General features: G+C 40.0%; 1 protein-coding gene across 11 annotated transcripts in view; it reads left to right on the top strand.

Moving 5' to 3' along the window:
• The first annotated feature begins 671 nt into the window (after positions 1-671).
• Positions 672-18,585, top strand: part of QTMAN (queuosine-tRNA mannosyltransferase) — a 364,313-nt gene continuing 346,399 nt past the window's right edge. For 4 of the 11 annotated variants that reach the window (XM_048868629.2, XM_048868633.2, XM_048868634.2 and 1 more), the window contains exon 1: positions 679-759. The gene's annotated coding sequence lies outside the window, so the exon portion shown is untranslated. Of the gene's footprint in view, positions 760-9,977; positions 10,208-18,585 lie in introns of those variants that run through there. The other 7 variants (XR_012664354.1, XR_012664353.1, XM_048868636.2 and 4 more) reach the window with 4 other exon arrangements.

The following is an 18,585-nucleotide window of genomic DNA, read 5'->3' as shown; positions in this document are numbered from 1 at the left end:
ATGTATGAAAAATAGGGGGCCAAGAAGTCTCAGTCAGTACCTAATTTTGTGGCACACAAATCACAGAGTACTAAATCACACATGCAGTGTCACAGCCTACAATCCTTTGCTAAAGTCAGGAATAAATGTGTTCAACATTCATAGGCGACCTGGGACGCTAGGCTCCCACTCAAAGGTGTCCTTTAAATGTGGCACTGTTGGTCACCTTAATGCCAGAGGTAGCTTAGCAGCCAAACTGAACCCTGGCACAGTTGGCCTGAGTCCCCAGAAGCTCAGTGGAGGTGCAATTGTTTCCCCTAGGGCTGAATTTGCCCCCCGTGTGTATTGTGTGTGAAGTGCTCTGGATCCTTAGGGAGGAGGGCACGCCAACCCTGGACAGGTGAGCTATGATTTTAGGGGCTGGGGTGTAACATGAGGGCCCGACGCCTCTAAGGACGGAGGGCAACCGTGCAGGAGCCCGGGTTGGGGCGGCTGTGCCTGCTCAGGGGGGAAGTGCAGGGGGCAGGTTTTCGAGGGAGGCAGGCAGCCTTCTGCCGGGGTGTGTCCGTGAGAAATTCAGAAACGTCTCCCTCATGCAAAAGCGGCGGCGGGGAAGGGGGCAGCGGCTCCGCGCGACGGGCAAAGGCAGGCAGGCAGGCAGGCAGGGAAGGGGCCCGGCGGGCGGGGGAAGCCGAGCCTCCCGCGCGCGGAGGGGAGGGCGGGGCAGGGACGCTAGCACGTCGGTGCCGCCGCCGGCCTCCAGGCGGGATTGAGGAGGAGGTGAGTTCCCTCGGGGGCGGGGGGGCTGGTGAGGAGTGGGGCCGCGTGATGAGAGCGAGCCCGGGAGGGAAGGGGTCAGCGCGGAGAGGCCGCGGCGGCCGGAAGGAGAACGGGGGCAGGCAGCGGCTGGGGCGGAGGGGGCCGGGCCCAGGCAGGGCTGCTCTCCTGACGGGGAGGCGGAGAGCGGTAGCTGCTGGCCCGGGACTGTGTGCGGCGTCTAACGTGGCCCCCCAGCACATGCCGCTCGCAGGGGGGCTGCTGATCTGGAGGTGCAGCCGCCCCAGCTGCCCCGAAAGTGGCCCCTGAGCGCTGACAGCGGCCTCTAGGCAGGGGGAGTCGCTACTGCTGATCCAGGGGGCAGCCCCCAACATGGCCCCTGTTCCCCCCGGTGGCTGCTGGGGACGTGGGGTTGCAGCCTCCCCCGCAGCCCCTAAGGGGCGGCCAGCACCCACAGCTAACGGGCGACTCTGCTCCTGGCGGTCAGGGGGTGCAGGCTCCCCAGCCCCACACAGGAAGCCTCTCAGAGCTGCGGCTTACGAGGGGCCTCAGACTGGGGAGCTGCTGCTGTTTAGCAGGACCTGGGTATGGGTCTCCCATTTGCCATGTGCTGCTCGCAGATATGGGGAGCCCTTGTGGGGAGGCAGGGTCTGAGGCTTTTATAATGATTTCTAAGCAGCACCTCCACTATTTACAGGGCCCAGGTCAAAAGTGGAGTGAAAGAAACCCAGTGCTCTCAAAGGAGGCTGATCAGCTACACACAATTCAAAAGGCTCCATTGTGGGGGGAACTGGGGGAGCTGCTGTAACTCTTGAGGGTGGGGTGTGTGCATTGCACCCTCTTCAGGAGCACAGCATTACTGTGCCACTTGGTCAGGGTACTCATGGAAAAAGTTCAGCAGTCTGACATAAGGGGAATTGGTGTGCTGATCGTGTTATATGCTTAGCTGCCTAACTTGGTTTTCCAGCATTCACATACAGTTCATCTCACAGGCACAGGGATATAGAGGAAGCTATTGCTGGCGCTCAGAACATACACAGCTTCCTCAGTAGTCTGATGCAGGCCTCAAGGAGCCTAGTTCAGTATCACAATGAGCATATGAAATTATTGTTTTTTTTTTTTTAATAGCTTTTAATAAAAAAAGACTGTAAGCGCTCTGGGGCAGGGTCTGTCTCTCTGTGTTAATGAAGTGCAGTGCAAAATTGAGCTCCAATCTTGAGATGCTACTGTAATACAATTAATAAAATACTAAGTTTTTAAAATAATTACACTATGGACAAGGAAAACCCCCACACCAATCAAACAAAAATCCCACTAAAGTTGAAACCCCTGCAAAAGTATGTGGAATTGTTTTAAAACAAAAGAAAAATGAAAGGAGAATTCAATTTAAAAAAGTAAATACATTTTAAGATGTGATTTTAAATTAAAACTGTAGCATCAGAAAATATTTCATAATAATAGGATGCTTCAAGAAAAACTTTTAAAATTAATCCCAAATTAAAGGGAGTTTTTCTGACATAAATACGTTTAGTAGTCTAACCAGATCTTTTAACACATGACTATGTGATGATGAGAATAGTAAACTAGAGGAAATGAATGCAAATATGTAAAATTTTTACGAGGAGGAAGGAAGAGTTTGGATGCAGGAACAAGTCCATTATAATGGATGCTGATTTTATTTTGGATTTTTTTTCTGCTCTAGTTCTTAGGTGCTAGCCATACATTAAGTTGGTTTAAAATTTAGCCCAGTGGTTAGGTAAAGATGAGCAGCAGATTGCAGTATTGTGTATAACAATGGGTTGGTATAATTCAATAGAACTGTTTTATTGGACTCTTAACCTTAAGCCTTAACCATGACAGGACTTTCATGTAAGACCCCACATACAAAGTGCAATATTGAATTTTAATTAGAGCTTTCAAGACTTGAAGTGGAACGTATTCTCATCATTTCCCCCTCCCTTTTAATGTACATTTTTCTTAGAAGCCTAGACTTTGTAAAAATGCTTTGATGTTGGAGATTACATTATATTATGTGTATGAGTTTGTGTAATCTCAGTGTCAGAAGTCAGTTTTGATAAAGTAAAATAAGGAAAAATTCAAATCTACAATTTGATTTTAGATTTATATCCCAACAGTGTGTAGAAAGATGAATATAACCTTATATATGATAGAATCCCAATTGTTAGAATCTCTCTTGCTAATGATTTGCCAGACTGACTCCTTGTCTATTGACTAAAGATTAGCTAAGCATATTTGGTGTTGCCCAAGTAGTCTGGATAATTCAGATTCTAAGGTTTTATTTTTCTTTATGAACTTTGGAATACTTTCATGTTACTTAGTTATGGGGAACTTTTTGAAACTGCACATACAAATAAATGAATAAATAAATTAAAGAAAAACATAACTATGAATTTCACATACTGTTCCTGCATAAGTCAGAGCATAAATTGCATACAGTGCTCAGAAGGAACATATCTGTCTTACGTGGGCATTTTTGTTGATGTGGGCAGAATTTAGATATGCTTAGTTATGTGCAATATTAAAATAAATACACTGAGAATCTATTCTAATATTAAATATTATTGCTAACAATAGGAATAATGGGGCCTTAATCTTGATTGGGCCCTTTGGATGTTTCCATAGTAGTAATAATAGTAATGTTGCCTATGAAACAATGTAATATGAAAGCAATAACAAAATAAGTCCGAAAATTACAAGACCTCAAAAGTGTGGGTGTCTGGTCCTTGTTAGATTGGCTGTACAGTATATCTAATTTCAAAAACAGTCAAACACGGGGATGGGGGAGAACGAACTATAAATAATTCTCATTATATATGATTCTAAGAATCTTGGCAGTGCCAGTGACATGCTACCAGTATTTTAACAAGAAGCAACAGTAAAAATTCCCTCATTTGAGTGTGATAAATCCTGTGTACCAAATCTGTAAGGGACAGCAAAATCATGCTAATCTTTGGTGGCAGAATTTTTAACAGCAGGCTCTTGAGAACCTCCCCCACCTAAGGCATCAGTAGGCAGTGCAGTTAACAGTGATAATGCACAGCTTTACTGCTATAAGAACACATATCCCAGTGTTAATGTGACTTCTGAATAGATATATCTCAAAGTATGTGTCTTAAATGTACACCTTAGCTATCCATATTGCTGCACATCAGATGTGAAAGTAAAAATAAATGTGTGAAGCTTCAAACAGATTTATATGGATTTCTGCAAATCTGAAAACCACATCTCCAAACTATCTATTATCCCAAATATACACACACACACACACACACACGTTTTTAGTTGACCGTCAGTGTTTCCTACAAGCAGGAAATCAAAGTTCTTATCTATTTACAAATGACAATAAACAGGCTTCCCTATACTTAAAATATGGCCAATGCAACAGATTTGGGATATGAGTAATTATGTGGTGTTCAGATGAGGGATGGAGGAATATGAAAGTGTAATTTATCAAAGAAATACAGTATTTAGAATAAATGAATGAGGTTAGTACCTATTTGTGTTAGTTTGTGCCCCCCAAAACAGTAATCCACAGGATTAAGATAAGAGGAGCACAATCAGCGGGGTGACAGTGGACGAGAAGCTGGATATGAGTCAGCAGTGTGCCCTAGTTGCCAAGAAGGCCAATGGCATTTTGGGATGTATAAGTAAGGGCATAGCGAGCAGATCGAGGGATGTGATCGTTCCCCTCTATTCGACATTGGTGAGGCCTCATCTGGAGTACTGTGTCCAGTTTTGGGCCCCACACTTCAAGAAGGATGTGGATAAATTGGAGAGAGTCCAGCGAAGGGCAACGAAAATGATTAGGGGTCTGGAACACATGAGTTATGAGGAGAGGCTGAGGGAGCTGGGATTGTTTAGCCTGCAGAAGAGAAGAATGAGGGGGGATTTGATAGCTGCTTTCAACTACCTGAAAGGGGGTTCCAAAGAGGATGGCTCTAGACTGTTCTCAATGGTATCAGATGACAGAACGAGGAGTAATGGTCTCAAGCTGCAGTGGGGGAGGTTTAGATTGGATATTAGGAAAAACTTTTTCACTAAGAGGGTGGTGAAACACTGGAATGCGTTACCTAGGGAGGTGGTAGAATCTCCTTCCTTAGAGGTTTTTAAGGTCAGGCTTGACAAAGCCCTGGCTGGGATGATTTAACTGGGAATTGGTTCTGCTTCGAGCAGGGGGTTGGACTAGATGACCTTCTGGGGTCCCTTCCAACCCTTATATTCTATGATTCTATGATCAGCTGTGGGGCTCTTATTTTTTAAAATAAGGCTACTACCATAATAATATTACTGATAGATGGGAAGTATGATTATCCAAAGTCTTCTCACCAGTATTACAGATGCTTCAAGATTTAATGCTATCCTTGTAATTTATTAAACTAACCTCAAGCAAGTAAGTAAGGGTGGACATATCACTGTGTTAATGATAAGCGTGAGAAATAAAGGATTTGGATGTTTTAAGATTTTAAATCTTTCTCTCGTTCTCTCACACATGCACATACACACAGAGTTATAGATTAATAACACTGAAGATTTAACTGTTCATACGTCACCTGTAGCATTATATTCTAGTTTTGTCCTGGGACTACTTCTAGGGATTTTGGTGCCATAAACTGTTATAACTACTTGGACCCTCTGGGGCTGACAGTAAAAGTGCTAATAGCAATTATGGTATTGGTAATTTTCTAGGAAAACTGTCCACTATGAGCTAGAGTGCAAAGGCATGTTCACATCCACTAGTGAAAACTTTTTGAAGTTTTTTTGTTGAAGAATTGCAACTTTTCGGTCTGTCCAGTTTGACCAATGTACAAGGCAGAGGGGCATTGCTGGCACATGATGGGATATATCACATTGGTAGATGTGCAGGTCAAACTGGACAGTCTCTAGGTAAAAGAATAAATGGACACAAATCAGATGTCAGGAATTATAACATTCAAAAACCAGTCGGAGAACACTTCAATCTCTTTGGTCACTCGATTACAGACCTAAAAGTTGCAATTCTTCAACAAAAAAACTTCAAAAAGAGACTCCAATGAGAGACTGCTGAATTGGAATTAATTTGAAAACTGGATACAATTAACTTAGGCTTGAATGAAGACTGGGAGTGGATGGGTCATTACACAAAGTAAAACTATTTCCCCATGTTTATTCCCCCCACCCCCCACTGTTCCTCAGAAGTTCTTGTCAACTGCTGGAAATGGCCCACCTTGATTATCACTACAAAAGGTTCCCCCCACCCCGCTCTCCTGCTGGTAATAGCTCACCTTAAGTGATCACTCTCGTTACAGTGTGTATGGTAACACCCATTGTTTCATGTTCTCTATGTATATAAATCTCCACACTGTATTTTCCACTGAATGCATCCGATGAAGTGAGCTGTAGCTCACGAAAGCTTATGCTCAAATACATTTGTTAGTCTCTAAGGTGCCATAAGTACTCCTTTTCTTTTTACAACTATCATGGAATCTCGTTGGAACATGGAGCTAGCCACCATGCATCCTGTTTTTATAATGTATGACTTTTAAAAAAGTTTAACCATGCAGTATGCTTTTAGAAAGTCATTACCCAGCCGTGGTGGTTTCACTGTAGCACTGATATCACAGTAATCACAGTGCCGTTCATATTGTACATTTAATTCTGTAGCAAAATATTGTCATTCTTATTATGTTCTCCTGGGAGTAGATTGTCAGTAGAGAAGAGAGAAATGCACTTGTACGATGTGTGCACAATCTTCTCAATGAGTCAGAACCTCTGGAAAGCAGTAACCACTGGTGAAGAGCTAATTATTCCATGTGAAATTATATAAGGAGCCCTAGCCCTGACTCTACCTCATTTCCTTTCCTGTGACAGTAAGTTCAGAAATCTCAATTCCTTTCTCCTTATTTCTCTGTACTATATATTTTATTTACTATTTCTTATATTAAGGATTATTTGCTGCTGTTAATAACAATTTGTTTAGTATTAAATATTTCTAGTTAGAATTAGGCTCTACATAGTCGTCTAATTTGAACATTTTGATTTGCTTTCTAGGTTCAGATTGATCATTTCCTGTTACCTTTCCTGTAACTTGACGTCAGTTCCCCAGTAGACGATTTGTGTGCTTGGAGTTTAAATGCTTCATGTGATTGTGATGAATTATTTTCTGACCATCTTTTCCACTGCCTTTGCTGTTTAGAAAAAGACATATATCAATGGCCCATTTGGGCCTGCAAGGAGCAGGAAAGTCACTTCCTTTTTTTTCAGGATAGAGAGGGCGAATCACTCACAGCCCAATCAGACTGCTTCCACTTTAGAGTAGTCTTGGCAGAGTGCTTTAAAAGCACAAAAGGAGTAAAGGAAGCAGTTTGGATCTGATGTGATTTCTGAAGGTTCCCTCAAAGAAGCCAAGGAGATAATAGTTGCAGACTATTGAAGGAACCAGGGGCTGTGGCACATAATAAGAGAAAAGTGCTGTGAATCTGAGCATTCTTCCTGTTGCATTAAGATACAAAGAAGCACAGTAGGAACAGATCCAAGGTTGCATCATTTGCAGAGAAAGTCTCAAAATTTTTAGAAACAGTTGCAGGTGATAGCTTATTGTCAAGTATCTCAGTTCCTCATGAGATGCTGAACATAAAATTTTGTCTGTATTGACTACCTTGTCAGATCTGGGTACTGAGTCAGTTTCATGAAGGGGTTTGATACAGCCTTGATTTACAATGCATATTTATGAGGGATTATCAGAAGATAGACCCTCATAATCTTCTACTTCCTCTATGCAGCTCTGTAGGGTTTCTCACCCTTCATATCTTGGGTCCTTACAGTTGATCTCATTTCTTCCAGGAATAGAATTTAAGGTTAGATCCAGGGCTTTCAGATCTAGGGAACTCCTCCCTTGAATTATTCCCTGAAGATGTCTGTAGAGACACGCTCTTTATTAATGACAGGTTTCAGAGGAACAGCCGTGTTAGTCTGTATTCGCAAAAAGAAAAGGAGTACTTGTGGCACCTTAGAGACTAACCAATTTATTTGAGCATGAGCTTTCGTGAGCTACAGCTCACTTCATCAGATGCATACCGTGGAAACTGCAGCAGACTTTATATATACACAGAGAATATGAAACAATACCTCCTCCCACCCCACTGTCCTGCTGGTAATAGCTTATCTAAAGTGATCAACAGGTGGGCCATTTCCAGCACAAATGAAAAGGATTTGTGCTGGAAATGGCCCACCTGTTGATCACTTTAGATAAGCTATTACCAGCAGGACAGTGGGGTGGGAGGAGGTATTGTTTCATATTCTCTGTGTATATATAAAGTCTGCTGCAGTTTCCACGGTATGCATCTGATGAAGTGAGCTGTAGCTCACGAAAGCTCATGCTCAAATAAATTGGTTAGTCTCTAAGGTGCCACAAGTACTCCTTTTCTTTTTGCTCTTTATTAAGATAGCGACATCTTTTTGGATGTCTAAATCAAAGGGACAGGTTGCAGGGCTCTCCCTGTTCGTAGGAAACCTGTGTTTCTTGGCTCTATTAGTGAATGTGGGCTCTGAAAACACAAGATTATTCTGATAAACAGCATAAGGACTAAGTTCAATAATTTTCCATTTGAGGAGACTATTTTCTTCACCTCAGAGTTAGGGCTGGCTCATTCTTTGGATAGAGGGAAACTGACCCAATACAGACAGATTCCAGAGGAATACTGCTTCTTGTTAGAGAGCTCCTGAATACCACAAATCTGATCAGAAGCAGTTTTTCTTAAAGCAGAAAGAGAAGCAGCAGAAACAGAAAACAGCTTCATTGGCAACTTGAGATCCTTTTATTATTGTCTTGAGACAGCTAGTTTGGTGTGGCACCTAATAACTTCAGCCAATTGTGGCATTTTTCCCCCTTGCTATTCTCCTTTTTGGAAAATTGGTCAGGTGTCATAGAGTGGAATTACCTTGGACAGGTGGCTACTAGAGATAATTCAAATAGGCTGTTCCATCAAATTCCACTCTGTGTCTTCTCCAAACCCTTCATCACCATCCTGCTTCAGGGATCCTTCTCATGAGAAAGTGCTGAGAGACAATGTGACCTTTCTTTTCCAACTGAGAGCAATAGAAGAGGCAGTCCTCTGGCACTAAGAGAGGAAGGGGTTCATTTCTCACTATTTCCTGAAGCTAAGAGGAAGTTCCATGCTAGAGTCAATAAAATTGAACAAGTAGATTAAAAAGAATCAAATTCTGTAAGGTGACACTACCATTATTTTATTGGGGTTGCCGGTAGCATATGTATGTATGTAATCTTAAATTACATGATCATGTACTGTTTTTTTCCGTAAGACACCAGTTTCATTCATTATAGAAGATGAATACATAGTTCATCCATTGGAAGAGCACTGGAGAGAACTAAATAAGTCTCCTAAATTGTTTGAAAATAAATTTGGGGGTAAAACATTTTGTTTAGAGTTTGTCTAAACTGTTTTCCTACAAATTGTTATAATCTTGCAGCTGTCAACCTAAAGATTTTAGAGCACATTCCTCCAGATCCAAAGCAGCCTCCTCAGTATGTATGAGGAATGCCTTTATGTAAGGCTCCTACCTGGAGTTCAAGTCATGTCTTTATGCAGAATTACTTTTTTGACTCAGCAGCTAGATCAGATGCCCAGAGAGAGCAGTTTTGCAAGCTTTAATTGATAATTTCTAGGCCCACCTTCATCAAAGTTGTTACTGCTAGTTTCTCTCCCACAAATATTTCTGTAACATACATTACCTTAAGAAGAAAGGTTGCTTACTAATAACTATAGTTCTTTGAATAGATTGTCATTATAGATGTATGTTTCCTACTACTATGTGCCTCTCTGTTTGGGAGTCTTCATTACATTCTGAGTAAATGGAAAGGGATGGAAGTAGGGTTAGAGTGCTTTACACAGAATGTTTAGTTCTGTGGTAGAACTTGAATGTGACCCCAACAGTTACTGTTTTCTAGTGGGTTCGGACTTGTGGCCACTGGTGCATGCATACCTCAGAAGTGGGGAAGTATGCTGATAATCTATTTGAAGAACTGTATTATTAAGGAAACTTTGGACATATGCTCAGATACTAAACTAATGAACAGCCTGAAAATAGATTAATAAAATAAAATTCTAAACTCGAAAGGCAATCAATATATATACTGGACCTATCACTGTAGTAACTAGAATCTTGCATATTTTTGAAAGAAACTAATGGAATCTCAATTTCTTTTTCTCCAACTTCAAGGTGAAAGGAAGCTTAAAAAGAATTTCTTTCCTTAAAAAGAAAAGGAGTACTTGTGGCACCTTAGAGACTAATAAATGTATTTGAGCATAAGCTTTTGTGAGCTACAACTCACTTCGTCCGATGCATGCAGTGGAAAAAACAGTGGGGAGATTTATATACACAGAGAACATGAAACAATGGGTGTTACCATACACACTGTAACAAGAGTGATCAGGTAAGGTGAGCTATTGCCAGCAGGAGAGCCGGGGGAGGGGGGGGAGGGGGAGGGGAAGACGACCTTTTGTAGTGATAATCAAGGTGGGCCATTTCCAGCAGTTGACAAGAATGTGTGAGGAACATTATTTCAGTTCATCTGAACATCTGTGTTGCTTCAATATAGGTTTTTTATTTAAGTAGTAGTATATTCCTGATATAATACCTCTGTTCTTGAAATTTTCTAATATTACAGAATCCTTCACTAAGGTCCATTCAAATACATGCTCTTTACATCTTTGGACTTTTTAAAATAGAGCGTTCAATAATGTGAATTTTGAAAGTGTGGCAAGTATATTCTACTCAGAATGTAGTGTAGATTCTATCTTAGCTATTTTCAAGTGTTAATATATATATGCATGTCTCAGTCTAGTTTAATGAGGGTATATCATTTGTGTAGCTGTTAAAATGAATAACCAATAAAAGAAAACATTGCACTAATAAACAAGAGATGGCTGGAGTTGGCTCCACAAACTGAAACAATTTACTTCATTCATCTTCAGTGTTTCTTAGCAACACAAAGTACTCTTACCCTGGGCGCTTTCACGGACTTTCACATCTTTCTTCAAATATAGCTTTGGTAGTATTTTATATGACCTGAAGTTCGTCCATCTGTCCTGAAGCTCCCAATGCTTTTCCAGTGCTTCCAATGATCAAATGATCTTACATACATTTTTTCAACTTAATAACACACAAGTTGACTAGAGAATCATTCAACATGTCAGGTTTTCCAAAGGGTTCTGGGAAATTATTTGCTGTTCTGTATAGCAAAGCTAAACGTTATTGAAAATGTGTTATAGTTTCATAATAAAACAAGTAGGAAAAATGTTGGCTTGGAAACTAAATATTTTCTGATAGCCCTAGCCTCAAGGCTTGGATTGCTTGTAATAAAAGGGTAGCTTTGATATCTTTTGGTGAATTGACGAGTATTCTGTTTACATCATAATTTATGAAAATACTGGCTTGATACAGAATGTTACATTATCAGATTGTTCATGTGCAAGAATTGCATTAATGTGTGGCTAACATTTTCATTGTTTATTTCATGAGAAGTTAGTAAACCATTGCTTCTCTGAATATGCTTTCTAACAACTCAGAGGTTGCTGTTGATACTTTAGGATCCTTCCTTCATTTCTTGCTTTTCATTTTATAATGTGCAAGAAACCGATTCTGGTGTTTTAGATCACTGAGTAACATCTGCTGAGGAAATTCAGCTTGTTTAAGGAACCCCTTCAGATACAAAGCAGAAAGTAAAGGAGGACTTGTGGCATCTTAGAGACTAACAAATTTATTTGAGCATAAGCTTTTGTGAGCTACATCTCACTTTATCGGATGCATTCAGTGGAAAATACAGTGGGGAGATTTATATACACAGAGAACATGAAACAATGGGTGTTACCATACACGCTGTAATGAAAGTGATCACTTAAGGTGAGCTATTACCAGCAGGAGAGCGGTGGGGGGAGGGGAGGAAACCTTTTGTAGTGATGATCAAGGTGGGCCATTTCCAGCAGTTGACAAGAACGTCTGAGGAACAGTGGGGGGGAGGGGAATAAACATGGGGAAATAGTTTTATTTTGTGTAATGACCCATCCACTCCCAGTCTTTATTCAAGCCTAAATTAATTGTATCCCATTTTCAAATTAATTCCAATTCAGGAGTCTCTCGTTGGAGTCTGTTTTTGAAGTTTTTTTGTTGAAGAATTGCAACTTTTAGGTCTGTAATCGAGTGACCAAAGAGACTGAGGTTTTCTCCGACTGGTTTCATCACCAGCTTTCATCCAGACCACACCACACAATCCATTGTCTACAGCCAAGCTCTACGATACAACTGCATTTTCTCCATCCCCTCAGACAGAGACAAACACCTACAAGATCTCTATCAAGTGTTCTTACAACTACAGTACTCACCTGCTGAAGTGAAGAAACAGATTGACAGAGCCAGAAGAGTACCCAGAAATTGCCTACTACAGGACAGGCCCAACAAAGAAAATAACAGAACGCCACTAGCCATCACCTTCAGCCCCCAACTAAAACCTCTCCAACGCATCATCAAGGATCTACAACCTATCCTGAAGGACGACCCATCACTCTCACAGATCTTGGGAGACAGGCCAGTCCTTGCTTACAGACAGCCCCCCAACCTGAAGCAAATACTCACCAGCAACCACATACCAGAACCACTAACCCAGGAACCTATCCTTGCAACAAAGCCCGTTGCCAACTGTGTCCACATATCTGTTCAGGGGACATCATCATAGTGCCTAATCACATCAGCCACATGATCAGATGCTTGTTCACCTGCACATCTACCAATGTGATATATACCATCATGTGCCAGCAATGCCCCTCTGCCATGTACATTGGCCAAACTGGACCAGTCTCTACGTAAAAGAATAAATGGATACAAATTAGACGTCAATAATTATAACACTCAAAAACCAGTCGGAAAACACTTCAATCTCTTTGGTCACTCAATTACAGACCTAAAAGTGGCAATTCTTCAACAAAAAACCTTCAAAATCAGACTCCAATGAGAGACTGCTGAATTGGAATTAATTTGAAAACTGGATACAATTAATTTAGGCTTGAATAAAGACTGGGAGTGGATGTGTCATTACACAAAGTAAAACTATTTCCCCATGTTTATTCCCCTCCCCCCCACTGTTCCTCAGACATTCTTGTCAACTGCTGGAAATGGCCCACCTTGATTATCACTAGAAATGGTTCCCCCCCCCCACCCCGCTCTCCTGCTGGTAATAGCTCACCTTAAGTGTTCACTCTTGTTACAGTGTGTATGGTAACACCCATTGTTTCATGTTCTCTGTATATATAAATCTCCCCACTGTATTTTCCACTGAATGCATCCGATGAAGTGAGCTGTAGCTCATGAAAGCTTATACTCAAATAAATTTGTTAGTCTCTAAGGTGCCACACGTCCTCCTTTTCTTTTTGCGGATACAGACTAACACGGCTGCTACTAGCAGAAAGATAGCAGAAAGTGTTATATGAATATTGGGAGCAAATTTTGATTTCATTCTACAAGACTATATATAACTTTGTTACAGGAAATAATGTGCTCTGAATTTTCAGTAAATTGCACAGAAAACTTCTGAGATTGTGTAATATGCTTTAATGACTAAGTTTCTATAACTCTTGCTCTAAGAGAGAGACTTTTTTAGAGGTCTTAGGAAAAAAGTTTCTTATAGTGTGTAGTAATAAGTGGTCTCAAAATGTTGTGATGAGTTAATTTCTTATTTTTTACATAAGCAGAATAATCACTAAGGTATATGGAAATTATTGTGAATAATACCCCAAAAGTGCAGAAAGCTTAGCTTTGTTCGTCTCCACAATTAAAAAAATGCTGTACTGCAGCAAACAATGTGGTCTTGGCTATGATGCTAACTTTTTTGTTAGTGAATATATACACAATATTGTGGTGTTGGTGTGCATGTGGTGTGCAAGAATAGTGGTATCAAATCCGTAATATACTACTACTTAAATACAAAAAACTATATTAAAGCAACATAGACATTCAGATGAACTGTATCTAAAAGAAAAGGAGTACTTGTGGCACCTTAGAGACTAACAAATTTATTTGAGCATAAGCTTTTGTGAGCTACAGCTCACTTCATCGGATGAAGTACTCCTTTTCTTTTTGTGAATACAGACTAACACGGCTGCTACTCTGAAACCTGTGTCTAAAAGATAAATATGAGAGAGAAAAGACTTGATGGGATAGTATGGTATGAAGGTTTTATCACCATGTGTTTGAGATTGTCTCATTATTCATGGATTGTGAAGACAAAGAAATATACAAGTTTTTCTGGTGACTGTGAATCAAATCCATATATCTCACCATGCTATCATGCATTAGGTGTATGAGACATATGTCAAAACTTCTCACAGTGCTCCTTGTACAGACATCAGTCTTTTGTGAGTGAACCCCATCACTAGATCACCTGGCCTAGTTTAGTCACTGTTTCTAGCTCTGAGACCCTAGGGCACACGCTCAGCCCGCTTGTCTGATACCCTTCCTTGGGATGTTGGGTGCTCTGTCCAGCTATGTTTGACCTTGAAATCAGTGTCTATGATCTCCTGAACTCCCCCCTCCCTCAGTCACATACAAGTGCTCCGCCAGATCTGTACATAGGCTTTGGGCAGTGTGGGCTTCTAATTGAACCCCTTCAGAGACAACTTGGCAGAAACACAGGCTTAGGAAAGGATTTTCTTAATCACAGTGACTTTACTCTTAAAGTACTTGAGAGTTAACAGGTCTTTGAAAATGATGGAAGTCCTGAGACATATCCTCTCCTCTCCTAGTCTGATCTCCCCCTTCCTGCACTCTCCTTTTTCTGCTTGACCTGCTTACATGTGGTGACGGTGGCCTCCCCCAGGACCCTGCTCTATTGTTGTGCCACAGGCTCCACCTGAGAAGCTACAGACACACCAGTCTTGTTTGCCTCTTTCCTCCTGTGGGGCAATTTGTAGAAAACCCAGTATTACAAAAGGATAGACCAGTAATTGAGGGACAATCACAATTGTTGGACAAAGATTGTGGTCTTGATGGCTTTTAATGTTAGTCCTTCAACAGGGTGTCAAACACCTTTTACAGACAAAGCAGTAATCTGGGATGCAGCACAGTAGGTTGTCTTTGGGCAGACTTGTGCAGTCAGTGTCCAATATCTTCTCACATAGAATAGATAGAGTTCCTAATTTGATTCAGACATATCCTGCTCTGTCATAACACATTTTACAGAAAATCTATTTTCAAAAGGTTTTAGAGAGTTTTTAAAAACTGTTTTTTTGTAACCTTCTAACTATAAAGCCAAAGTCCAATTTCAGAGACCTCGGAGGGAAAGATATAATGAATAAATTTCATGTATCTCTAAAAATGGCCTCTAAATAACTTTTCTATCGATAAAAGTGTTATGAATTTAAAGCCTTCTGTGTCAGGATATCCTACATCTAGAATCCCATTGGAAAGTTTCCGTTATAAAGTTCCCATATCTAGCTCTGAAGGACTGTGAGATATTGGATCTGAAACCTGTTACTTATCTGGGAGTGGGTATTGCCCATTCTGTATGTGAGAACATTTAATTTTGTGGTCATGGTGGAGGGAAGTCACCTCATGGGGTAAAGAGGGGAACATTTCCACAGTGGGTTAACTTAAGCAAAAGGCAACTGTTTGGAGGTGCTCCGGGCTTCAAGATGTTGGAAATAGTCCTGCTGCTGATGGATTATTACAAGATTGTGAGAAGGAGGAAAGACTAAATGTTTCCTCTCCTTCCCCTTTCTGCATCTCTGTAGGACTGGCACATTTTCTTTGTATGTTTCTTTTTTGGTGAGAGAAATATATGTACACGGCATCACAGTTATTTAGGATGTATAATGAAGAGAAGAAGCCCACTATGGCAGTCAGAGACCAAAATGTCACACTCACTTCAAAATTCTATGACTAATTAAAACACAATTCCCTCCAAAGTTTGTGAAAATGTTGCTTCAAGCACCTTTACCTGCAGGCTAAGCAATTCCCTTTTGTTTGGACGGTGTGAAACTCTGACGACTTTGATAAGCCATGTAAATGATCTTTAAAAAGGTAAATGGTTAATCTTATCATTGGGTAAGGATGACTTGTAATCAGCAACATACAATAGTGCTGATAAAATGTTACAAAACAGGTTTCCAGAGACTTTTTGAACTTCATCTGTGCTTTAAATACATTTTCCAAACAAAGAGCATGTATTTTTTGTCTCACCACATATTACAAAAAGTGCATTACTAACTTGTCATTAGTGATATAAAGAAAGAATAACTTATATGGATGTGGAGAAAGATTCTCCAAAGAAATAATGTGAACATAGTTGAGGTTTAATCTTGGAATTATAAGGGTCACTAGTGTTCTAGCTGCTCTTGCATCTTTTGATGTTCATGTGTAAGGAAGGTATGTAACATTAAGGATGTGATCAATGGTGTCATAGGGAACATTTATTTTTCAGATCAAATGTTCTTTGCAGCTCTTTCTTGAATGAACACATAATAGAATATTAAAGAACTAATCTTAGAAATGATCACCAATACTGAAAGGCTACAAATTGCTATTTTGGTTGGGATAGTATTGCTTCCATTTGATTTTGTGAACTGGAAAAGGAAAATCTAAGATGGTAAAGTTAAAATGTGGATCATTGTTTATTGAGAAGTTTGGCTTTTGGGGTTCACACAGTTCAGTATAACCTGTGTCCTTAAAGAGACTAGAACTCATGAGGTACATAATTTAATTCTAAATTGCAACTGGACATTTTAATGAAATAGATAGCATATGCTTTTCTATACATACAGTGTTTCTCCATTATGCAGTGTGATGAAGCTTATATTATTTGTCAAATACATATATTTTTAAGGAAAGCAGAGAAAAATGAATTGCTTGAAATTGAATGGAAAATCAGTCTCCCCATTCTCACACAGAGTAAGCATTCATCTTTATATTTCAGAAAAGAGGATAGGAATACTCTGTAAATTATTGGACTTTTCTTCCTGCCAGATAAAATTGTTATAAGATAAATGCATTAGAGTGTTCTGGATGTTAACTTTTTAATTGCTAAATCATCTTTAAACCTCAGATTCCCATTGTGTATTTCTTTTTTCTGGCCCCAGTTGATCAGAATGTATAATAAGATTGCCCTTTAAAGGAATTCATTTTGTAGCTTTCAGACCCGATCATTCCCCAGAACAGGCTATAGAAATAATAGATGTGATCCATGGGAGAGATTGTATTCCAAATTTCAATAAAGTTATATTAAGACTTAATAATCTGTTGTGTGAACAAGATCTCTGTGTCTGGTTAGATCCTTCCTTTCCACTCCCCTACATTGGAAATAACTTGTCCATTCATTTATAGGGGCTTAGGGTCTGATTCAGCTCTCACTGAAGCCAGTGGGAGTTGGGTCAGGTCCTTAATTACCAAACGACAGTCACAAATGGCAAATTTAGTGTACAGTTTCACTGCTAGAGATACAGAACATCCCAGTGTGAATAGTTGAGACAGCTCTCAACCATTTTATCTTATCAAATTTTAATTAAAATAATAGTAATACTTTTCACTTATCTTGTGGCTTTGCTTCAAGAGTCTTGCAGTGCTTTTTGATGGGGAGAGGGAGAAGAAACTTTTGAAAAATGTTCTGGTTTCTGCTTAACATGCTCTTTTTGAATAACAGGCTGCTCTTAGTTCCCTTGATACCACCTTTAGCAAAGCCAATCATCAAATAAGTATTTTGACCACAATCTTCATCCTTCTTTCTATATCAATCTCTTCTCTTCTTTTGCAAGTTTTGTTCTTTTGCTGATCAGGTATGCTAAATTTTTCTGTAGCCAGACTGCTGGACTAAGCTTTAGAAAAGACAAGATCCCCTCCCCTCCTACCCTTCTGTGGAGCTTAATTGTATTTTTCCAAAACCTCTGTCCCATCCGTCTTCCATCTCACAACCATCTACTGCACATGATAGCAGCATTCAGTGTACAGGGCCTTCTTAATGTGAACTTCTCAATAAACTTCTCAAATAGCCTCCAAACTTTAGAGGTTTCTTATGTTTGCTTGGTGAAATGCATGTTCAGTGTACTGCTTTATCTTTTAGTATTGCATTCATGCTTTTCTCTTTTCACAGACTTTTTGTTTGTTTGTAGTGGCAAGTGTATTTTGCTTACAAAAGATTCACATTCTCTCCTATTTTGAGATGCCATCTATACAGATGGCAACAGTTTTGTTCTTCAGGTAATCTCCACATTCCATAAGAAAGAGGATATCTGTTTACCTTGATTTTTCCTCAAATGAATTTTGATCAAGAGAAGATTTGATACTCCCAAGATATTTGCAAAAAGAAAAGGAGTACTTGTGGCACCTTAGCAACTAACCAATTTATTTGAGCATGAGCTTTCGTGAGCTACAGCTCACATCTGATGAAGTGAGCTGTAGCTCACGAAAGCTCATGCTCAAATAAATTGGTTAGTCTCTAAGGTGCCACAAGTACTCCTTTTCTTTTTGCAAATACAGACTAACACGGCTGTTCCTCTGAAACCTCCCAAGATATTGTAATTTAAGTATTAGCTTCACAGGATTCGGGAACTTAGGTAGTGCTATTCCCTTTTGGTAAATTTCAAAGATCCTAAGAAAACTCTTGAAAGCTTTTCACTCTATTTTGTCAAAATGCATTTGCTCTTATTTCTGAGACACTTATATAGCAGAGGGCATTTGCTTATGTAACTAAGTCTACACTTAAAACTTTTACTGATATAGTAATGTCAATTAGGGGCAGGGTCGTCCTTACCCATACACAAACTATGCAGT

Source organism: Caretta caretta, chromosome 11 (genome assembly GCF_965140235.1).
Source record: "Caretta caretta isolate rCarCar2 chromosome 11, rCarCar1.hap1, whole genome shotgun sequence".
NCBI lineage: Eukaryota > Metazoa > Chordata > Testudines > Cheloniidae > Caretta > Caretta caretta.
This window is presented reverse-complemented; position numbering and strand designations above follow the sequence as displayed.